The sequence below is a fragment of the Littorina saxatilis genome, linkage group LG7, assembly GCF_037325665.1.
Source record: "Littorina saxatilis isolate snail1 linkage group LG7, US_GU_Lsax_2.0, whole genome shotgun sequence".
Classification (NCBI taxonomy): domain Eukaryota; kingdom Metazoa; phylum Mollusca; class Gastropoda; order Littorinimorpha; family Littorinidae; genus Littorina; species Littorina saxatilis.
In genome coordinates this window covers 42,347,871-42,357,870 of record NC_090251.1, presented here as the reverse complement: position 1 = coordinate 42,357,870, position 10,000 = coordinate 42,347,871, and the positions used below count along the sequence as shown (strand labels likewise).

Here is a 10,000-nt window from a genome sequence, read left to right as displayed (position 1 = left end):
AAATTGAAGTGTTCCAGTTTTGAACAAACTTGTTGTAACCAGTTGTGAACACTGTGTGCGATACTATTGTAGCCAAGTGCACTTCGCTACCCTAAACACTCTAATCATCGCATAGCGAAACAGCCTTGTGTACAGTACAAACGGGATCACCCACCCCATAGCAGACGATACGATGATGCGCGCGCACCTTGCTGGCGCAAATTCTAATAAAATACCTTTCTTTATATATCTACCTAACTTCTATCTTTCAAAGTCCCTTTTATCTTTGATATTGTCCTAATTATATTTAGGTTTGCATAGAAGTCACTGATTAGGCTGGATGGCTGCATATTATTGTGTTATTTACGATAATGCTTCGAACTGACCAAAGCGTCACTTTGACCTTGACCGGTTTTCATGTATCGTCGAGAGAAATTGATTCTCACAAACTCATCTTTGTCTTTTCAATCATTGTTTTGTCATTTTTGTATCACTATTACATATCCCGTACCTCTGTTGCATATGATCTTAGTTTGTTTACAAGGATTTGGTTGTAATGAGTGATGCTTGGTTTCTCTGCAAAGATTGCTAATTTATGCAGACAGGTACTCGCGCCGGAATTTAGCCGATTCCATTTACTTTCGGACTTTGCCGCTTCGTACTAAGTCACTGCATAATTTTCCCCCAAGTAACGCATATCATGATGTTTGTCTAGGGTTCTTCTTTTTATCTGTATGATTTATGAGTTTGTCCATTATTCCAGTTTAGAGAGTTTTGTAATTTTCCGCACTGAAGTTGGTTCAGTGCCTTCACTAGGACCATTGTTTTTGTATCCTACAAAATAAATATAAGATTTTACGAAATGTTATTTATTGTAACGGAAAGCTAAAGGTCGTAGCTTTAATTTGATGTATTGTTTGTTAAGATTGGTTATGTATTTGTTTAAATAACGTAGGGTAAAGCATGTGAAAGAAACACAGATTCCGTGTTTCTGGCCGTATTCAGGCGATTTTTATTCTCGCCGGACGGCGCTTTCAATGCGGTCCGCGCCGGGGATATAAGTATAGCCCTCACCCCACACCTGGGCAAGATCTACGAACGACTGGTGAAAGACAGACTCGACTTTTACCTGGAAAAAAATAACCTCATACCAACGTGCCAGGCGGGATTTCGTAAAAACCGCTCGTGCCAAGACCACATTATAAACGTTGTAGAACGTATTAAAAAAACAATAGCCCACCAGAAAGACACTCTCCTAGGCACCTTTTACGACGTAAAAAAAGCTTTTGACACCGTGTGGCACGCAAAATTATTAGATAAACTACAACACCTGGGTATCACAGGCCGTATCCTGCATTTTATCAAAGCTTTTATTTCAAACAGAACCATTAACGTTAAAGTGGGCTCAGCCATCTCTGAGAAACATGTCTTAGACATGGGCGTGCCCCAGGGCTCAATTGTCGCGCCGACACTTTTTTCTATCATGTTATATGACATAAATACAGTAAATGTGGGCGGGGCTACCGTTCTGCGCTATGCAGACGACCTCGCACTGCTAGACTCTAAAAGACCGTGTAAACAAGGAAAAACTGGTGTTGATATGACGTCCTATCAGAGTGCAGTCAACAACCTGTGTCAGTATATGGTAGAGAACGGCTTCGAACTCTCACCAGAGAAAACAGTTTTCATGGTAGTATCCAGAAAGACGGTCTTTAAAAAGATATGTTCTATTACAATAAATAACCAAAACATAAAACCCAGCACAACGGTAAAATTCCTAGGGGTAACCATCCACGACAAACTAACATGGACCCCCCACATCAACAACCTAATACAAAAAGCCTCAAAGGCAATAAATGTAATCAGATTCCTCAAAAATAAACCGTGGGCAAACAGCCAAAAAAGTCTAACAATGGTGGTAAGAGCCCTTGTCCGCTCGCGTCTCGAATACGGACAAGAATCCTTTTTTGCCGCATCTAAAAACACACTGAAAAAACTGCAAACTACAGAAGTAAAGGCCTTAAAAATAGCGCTAGACATCCCAAGCTGGGCCTCTGTAAAAGCCACCTACAGAGAAGTGGGTTGGCTCCCCCTCGATGAGGAACGCCTACTGCAAACTACCCAATATTTTATAAGACAACAAAGAGCCCCTAACAGTGTAACTCAGACCATAAACGACCCATTCATTTTTTTTATAAAACCAAAGCTTATACAAATTTATACACCCCCAAACTTCACGAGAAAACCCTTCCCATCAAGCATTATGCAGAAAACCTACTCAACAACCTAAACGAGCAGATTAAAGACATAGAAATTATCCAGGCCCCCAAATACCCTCCGTGGTTATTGGAACCCCCAAACATTACCTCCAAGAGTAAAGACAATTTAAAGAAGAAAGATCACCTGCTGTTTCTAGCCACACTGGCAAAAGAAAAATTAAACAGAGATTACAGCCACTATTTAAAAATATACACAGACGGCTCGAAGTTGCCGGATGGGAGTGTGGGCTGTGCCTTTGTGATCCCAGAACTTAAAATTGAAAAGCGTTTTAAACTAAACAAAGGCATCTCAATCTTCTCAGCGAACGGGATTGAGAATAACTGTTATGGCTTCTCGAAGGAAGGCCTGAACATACTGACACACCAAAGCCGCTAGACCACATCACAAACAAAACTCTACAATCCACAGGTGTTGCCCACACACACACAAACACACACACACCCACACACAGATAAGCCGTATATATATATATGTATATCTATATCTATAAATATATAGAGATAGATGACAGTGTATTTTTCGCGTGGCTATAAATTGATTCGACCTTTTCACTTTTACAGTAAAGACAACTTACGGGTGCAATCGTGACATTCTAAAAATAGTAACGTAGTAACGGGAATATGGATTGACGCCACACGAAGGAAGGGAGATAAACGCTGAAAACACTGGAGAAGATAAGGAAGAGTTACTGGGAATGGATCCAGAGAAAAACAGAGAAAAACCAAAATCGGTTCAGCGCTGCGCGCTGAGAGCACGTGTTGAAATATCTCATCGATGAGTTTGTGTCCGGGGTGTAGCTGAATACGGTCTCAAAATTTGAAAAAGATCCACCGAGAACTTTGGCCGTGTATCGCGGACACACACACACACACACACACACACACACACACACACACACACACACACACACACACAGACAGACACAAGTCGTATATATATATAGATATATAGATAGATATATACGGCTTCTGTGTGTGTGTGTGTGTGTGTGTGTGTGTGTGTGTGTGTGTGTGTGTGTGTGTGTGTGTGTGTGTGTGTGTGTGTGTGTGTGTGTGTGTGTGTGTGTGTGTGTGTGTGTGTGTGTGTGGAGGCAACACCTGTGGATTGTAGAGTTCTGTTTGTGATGGGGTCTGGCGGCTTTTGTCTGACTGTATGTTCTGGCATTTGAGAAGCCATAACAGATGTGGATTTCAAATCGTTTCAATCTTACCGTTAGGTCAGAATGACACATGCTCCAACCCCCAACTCCACATCTAGTGATATATATATATACGTTGGACCTGTATTCCTAATTGCCTTGTTGAATATAACTTCTGCGTCATGTGTTATAATTCCAAATACGACTACGACAACAACAACAACAACAACAACAACAACAACAACAACAACAACAACAACAACAACAACAAGCCGGAAAAGATCATTGTTATGCAATAAAGCGCTGGGAAAACAGTGAACAAGGAGAACGCCTGAAAGAAAGGAGTCGACGGACAGTTTCAACTGAAACGGTTCGTTTGTGGATTTCAAATCGTTTCAATCTTACCGTTAGGTCAGAATGACACATGCTCCAACCCCCAAATCCACCCCCCCCCCCCCCTTACTTCTTCTTCTCCTCTCCGATTGAATTTGTTTTTTTTGCTGAGAAATCTGCAGATGTCTGCATGTCTCTTTTCACGGGTAATAAAAGAGAGGGAGGGAAGGACGTATCTTTTGAGATGTTCTAGATTCAATTTGCCCATTTCAAAGAATTAAACTTAAAAAGAACGTCTCGATGGCCTTCAAACCCCTTTGTGCATTTCAAAGTAGTTTACGCGAGATAATAGAAGTGCCATTCGACCTTCGGTGCTTCTCTAATTATGCATGATTCGTTATACTTTTTCACGCTTCGCTTTTTGTTAATTAAACTCGTCACATTGATGAAAGGCACAGGTGTGGTAAATGAAATGGGTGTCAGCGCAACGACATGTGGTTATTTCAATGAGCGATTTACGCCGTCCCAGTGACATACAATCAGTTGACTGTCTACCCAGTCCAATTTACTCGTGTTGCTGACTTCCAAATAAGAAATGCTCCATCGCTGACAGCTGAAGATCTCCGTTCGCTGGTCCTTATACTATGGGGGTCCTTTACGTCCTCACAGATACTAGTATCTATTAGGGACATGAATATAGGTAATGTGTTAGGGGGGAGGGGGAGGGGGAGAGGGAGGGAAGGAGGGAGGGAGGATGTCGGAGCGGCTAAGAGTGGTGATAAAAGTGTATTAAAAGATTTCGGTTCGTTTCTTCGTTTCTGTACATATTGTCTTCAAAAGCATTTTTGGGGTAGGGTTTGTTTTTTGTTTAAAAGAAAACGTTTATTTCGAAAAGAATGCTTTTTAAAGAGATAAAAATTTCAGATCCACTTTATAAAACCGAAGGTAAAAAAAGTTGATCCAGCTTTATACAGAGAGAAAATAAGAGCCAGTATATACAGTACGCACGTCTTGTTATATTTACATTTTAAAAGGCTATGCCACAGTGACACAACGAACATCCATACACACAAATATGTATATCTGCATTTACTGGCAAGCCAGGCACTCCGCCTACGCCCCGGCCGTCAGCCAATGGCGCAGCTGGCTTGGGTGCCTGTGCCAGGAATAACTTAAAAGCTCGGCGAGGCACCGAGTACATAGATCACGGACATCTAAAAGTACTTTTAGGGTAAAAGGGTTAGTTTTTGAAAGGTGTATTTATTAGGTAAGAAGGTTTGTTTTATTTAAAAGTGGTGGCCTGCCATTTTATAGCCCTTGGCTGGGTATGGATGGGGGGTAAGGCCTCATCGGTGGTGTCGTGGTAGCACCTGGTTTGTCAGTTTTTAGCCATAACAAGGGCCTAGTAATAACAATAGCGTTTTAGTTTTAAAAACAACAGGATATGTCAGAGTTGTAGATTGCTTTTGTGAAGAACGAGACATGGTCGAGGCCATGTTTATCGTCCGGGTTAAAGAGTTGAATTGGCTTAAGGTTATATTTGTCCATATAATCATACAGGGTTGCAAAGCGGGTTAAGTTTGAAGTACATTTTACGAAGGTGTGCTCTATGGTAATTTCGCTGCCACAGTCGCAGTTTCTTTTGAAAACGGAACAATTGAGGCCTTTGGTACGGGCCCTTCTTAGAATGCGTAATAGGGCTGGAGGGAGTTTAGGAAAGAAGCCCCCTTTGATGTATTTCATGGGGTCGTTCTTGTGTGTGCTGTTTAGTTTTGTAAGTAAAAATGCGTTTAGGAAGCTATGGTATTCTGAGATGGAGTAGCCAATATTAATTTCGGTTGAGGAGGAAAGGGCAGCCTTTTTCGCTGCAGTGTCGGCTAGATCATTTCCTCTTAGGTTAGTATGCGAGGGAATCCATATTAGGTCTAGGGCCGTGCCCTGTAAGATTACTTGATGGCATAAAAATAAAATTTCTTGTTGCATATTTGATCTGTTTTTTGTCCCATTTTCTAGGGCTTCTAGGGAAGATTTGGAATCTGTACAGATTACCACTCCTGCGGGTGAGACTGGCATATCGTTAATAAATGAAACTGCCATAAAGATAGCATATAGTTCTGGTGAGAAAATTGAAATGCCTTTATTCAATTTATAACACTTTTCGATTTTTAATTCTGGGATTACAAAGGCACAGCCCACTCTGCCGTCTGGCAGCTTCGACCCGTCTGTGTATACTTTTAAAAAGTGGCTATATTTCTTGTTTATTGTTTCTTTTGCCAGTGTGGCCAAATACAACAGGTGATCGGTTTTTTTGAGATTATATTTACTTTTGGAGATGATGTCGAGGGGTTCTAATAACCACGGCGGGTATATTGGGGCCGAGATAGGTTCAATGTCTTTTATCTGCTTGTTTATGTTGTCGAGGAGATTTTCTGCATAATGTTTAATTGGAAGGGCTTTCTCATGGAGTTGAGGGGTATAACGATTGTTGAAGGTTTTCGTTTTATAATCGTTGATTAGATCGTTTATGGTCTGTGTTACACTATTTGGGGATCTTTGCTGTCTGATAAAATATTGGGTTGTCCGCAGTAGACGTTCCTCGTCGAGGGTGAGCCAGCCCACTTCTCTGTAGGTAGCTTTCACAGAGGCCCATCTTGGTACATCTAATGCTATTTTCAAGGCCCTTACTTCGGTTGTTTGCAGTTTTTTGAGGATGGTTTTAGGCGCTGAAAAGAAGGATTCCTGTCCGTAGGCGAGACGCGAGCGGACAAGGGCTCCCACCACCAGCGTCAGACTTTTTTGGCTGTTTGCCCACGGTTTAGTTTTGAGGAACCTGATTACATTTATTGCCTTCGAGGCTTTTTGTATTAAATTATTGATGTGGGGGGTCCATATTAGTCTATCGTGGATGGTTACACCCAGGAATTTTACTGTTGTACTGGGCTTTATGACTTGGTTATTTATTTTGATGGAGCACACCCTCTTAAAGACCTTTCTTCTGGATACTACCAGGAAGACTGTCTTTTCTGGTGAGAGTTCAAACACATTTTCCACCATATACTGACACAGATTGTTTACTGCATTTTGGTATGATGTCATATCGACGCCAGCTTTTCCTTGTCTACTAGGTCTTTTGGAGTCTAGCAGTGCGAGGTCGTCTGCGTAAAGCAGGACGGTAGCCCCGCCCACGTTTACTGTGTTTATATCATGTAACATGATGGAAAAAAGTGTCGGGGCGACGATTGAGCCCTGTGGCACACCCATGTCTAGGACGTGTTTCTCAGAGATAGCTGAGCCCACTTTAACATTAATGGTTCTGTTCGAAATAAAGGCCTTAACAAAGTGCAGGGTGCGGCCTGTGATGCCAAGACGTTGTAATTTGTCTAGTAATTTAGCGTGCCACACGGTATCAAAAGCTTTCTTTACGTCATTAAAGGTGCCTAGTAGGGTGTCTTTTGGGTGAGCAAATGTTTTTTTTTATACGTTCTACAACGTTAACAAAGTGGTCTTGCCACGAGCGGTTTTTCCTGAATCCCGCCTGGCATGTTGGTATGATATGATTTTTTTCCAGGTAAAAGTCGAGTCTGGCCTTCACCAATCGTTCGTAGACCTTACCTAGGTGAGGGGTAAGGGCTATGGGCCGATAACTGTCAGGTAGGGATTTGGGTTTGTTTGGTTTGGGAATACCAATCACTTGGGCTTCTTTCCAGGCTGTTGGTATTTCTTGTTTTTCCCAGCAGTCGTTATAAAAACGTAATAATATATTCAAAATTGAGGGTGGAAGGCGGCGTATTAATGTATATGAGATGGGGTCAGCTCCTGTTGCCTTTTTCACTTTTTTAATCCGCTTAATACATTTAACTAACTCTTTCATTTTAAAAACGCTGTTTACGCTGGTCCTTTTATATCAGAAATTACATAGAAAGACGATTTGAATAATCAAACTTCCGGTGTTTTATGACGTCATTTTGCCGATTTTACTCAACAGCAAAAGCAGTCTGGCTACTTGACCTTTTCTCTGAAACATTTTAAAATTCTGTCATTCTTCCTCGGAGATTGTTTTGTGTTTTTTGGTCATGCGTGTTCACATAGTGCGGCTTTTTATCCAGCTTCGTAAAGAGTCTTGCTTCTTGGGCCTTTTTTATTTTTTTTATCAAGTAGTTGGTTTTTTATTTGGAATCTGATCAACGTCATAACTGAATAGTCTTGTTGTTCACAGCCTTTTCTATCAAACATTTTCACGTTCTGTCGATTTTTCTTCGGTGTTATAAACAGTCTTTTTGTTGTGTTTTGTACCAAATATCTTTAAAGGCACAGTACGCCTCCCGTAAACCATCACAGACACTGTCAGGCTTTTACACACAGTAAACAAACACCCTTCCATTTAAACGCTCACCGAACGGGAATATCCTAGGTGCCCTACGTAAAGAGCGAGCAATTTTCAAAGAATTAATTTTGCAGATTGTCTCCTCTCAAAATCGGACCGTGGTGCGTTTGGGCGCTAGACCTAACTTTTAAAATCTAAATAATAAATTGACAGCTTGTTACACAAACATTCTTAAATCATAAAAGAATTCTTTTTTCATCAAGACAAGATCAATACAATTCGAAGTTTTGAACGTTTGAAAAAAGAAAAGCCCAGAAGCAGGGTAACGCAAGGTCGTGGTTCTCGTAGCAGACGACGGTTAATTTTATGCCTATCGCCAGTTCAAAAGCCATCGCTAGAGTTCTTGTGAATCACAGCCGTTTGTTTCGTATAGATTCAGAGGTACATAATAATGTCCTATTGCAGATAAGCTTACAGCGAGTCGCATTCAAATTACAAACTGACGACTACATTGTGAAAAAAAGAAACTGGATCACAAGGGTTCACGATGGCTCAGGGGTAAGATAAACCACGCAAAAATGAATTCTTTATAAATTGCGCGCTCTTTACGGAGGGCACCTAGGATGTTCTCAAGCGGTGAGTATTTAAATGAAAGTGTGTTTGTACTGTGTGTAAAAGCCTGAGAGTATCTGTGATGGTTTACGGGAGGCTTACTGTGCCTTTAACCAAGCTTAGGCCGATTTCGCATCAACGTCAAAAACAGTATTCTTTATTTACCTTTCCTATCAACCATTTTCACATTCTGCTGATTTTTCTGTAACTACATGAACAGTTTTGTTTCTTTACATTTTTTATTTGATATTTTCACATTTTTTACTTAATAAACAGACTTATTCTTTTGCTTTATCCATGGGACATTTTCACCGTACGCGGCAGGGTGTCTTTTATTTTTATTTTTATCCCGTTACTCATGGGCTGACACGTACCAGACGTTTGGGCAAGTACCGATTAAAATGAAATTGAAATGAAAAGCAGGCCATAGATCACCGACAAAACGTAATCCACAGAAGAATGCCAGAAGATTAGCACACTACAATGATTCAGTCACAGCTGATTTATGCTTTTACCAAAACACAACCAGACAACGTCTTCTGTTCGGGCCATTGTTCATTATTTTGCTGGGCCATGTGTGGCATGCCCATTGGGTGACCGTACAAGGTCTTGTTCGTAATATCTAATTAACCTTTTAATTTTTCGTTATTTGTGATCACATTTTTGGAGTAAACATGACATATCTACATATTTTTAGATTCAGAATTTGATGAAGAAAACGATGCAATCATTTTTAAATCTGTTTGCAAAAAATCGATTTGAATGAAAACTTTAATGAGCAAACTCATCAATTAATTGTTAAGCCTCCAAGCTGAAATGCAATACCAAAGTCTGGGCTTCGTCGAAGAATAGTTGACCAAAATATCAACCAATTTGGTTGAAAAATGAGGGCGTGACAGTGCTGCCTCAAGTTTCACTAAATGCCGAATATGACGTCATCAAAGACATTTATCGGAAAAAAAGGAAACATCGTCTGGGGGTATTATACCACGGAACTCTCATGTGAAGTTTCATGAAGATCGGTCCAGTAGTTTTCTCGAAACCGATCTATACACACACACACACACACCCATACACACACACACATACACACACACACACACACACACAAATACACACACACAAACACACACACATACACACTAACACTAACACACACACACACACACTCACACACACACACACATACACATACACACACACGCGCACACACACACGCACACACACACACGCACACACACACACACACACACACACACACACACACGCACACACACACACACACACACACACACACACACACACATACACCACGACCCTCGTCTCGATTCCCC

The 10,000-nt window shown here is 41.0% G+C and overlaps 1 protein-coding gene across 1 annotated transcript in view; it reads right to left on the bottom strand.

The window, feature by feature from the left end:
- LOC138971499 (prion-like-(Q/N-rich) domain-bearing protein 25) overlaps window positions 1-10,000 on the bottom strand; it is a gene marked incomplete at its 3' end in the record, with an annotated part of 22,186 nt that overhangs the window by 8,023 nt on the left and 4,163 nt on the right.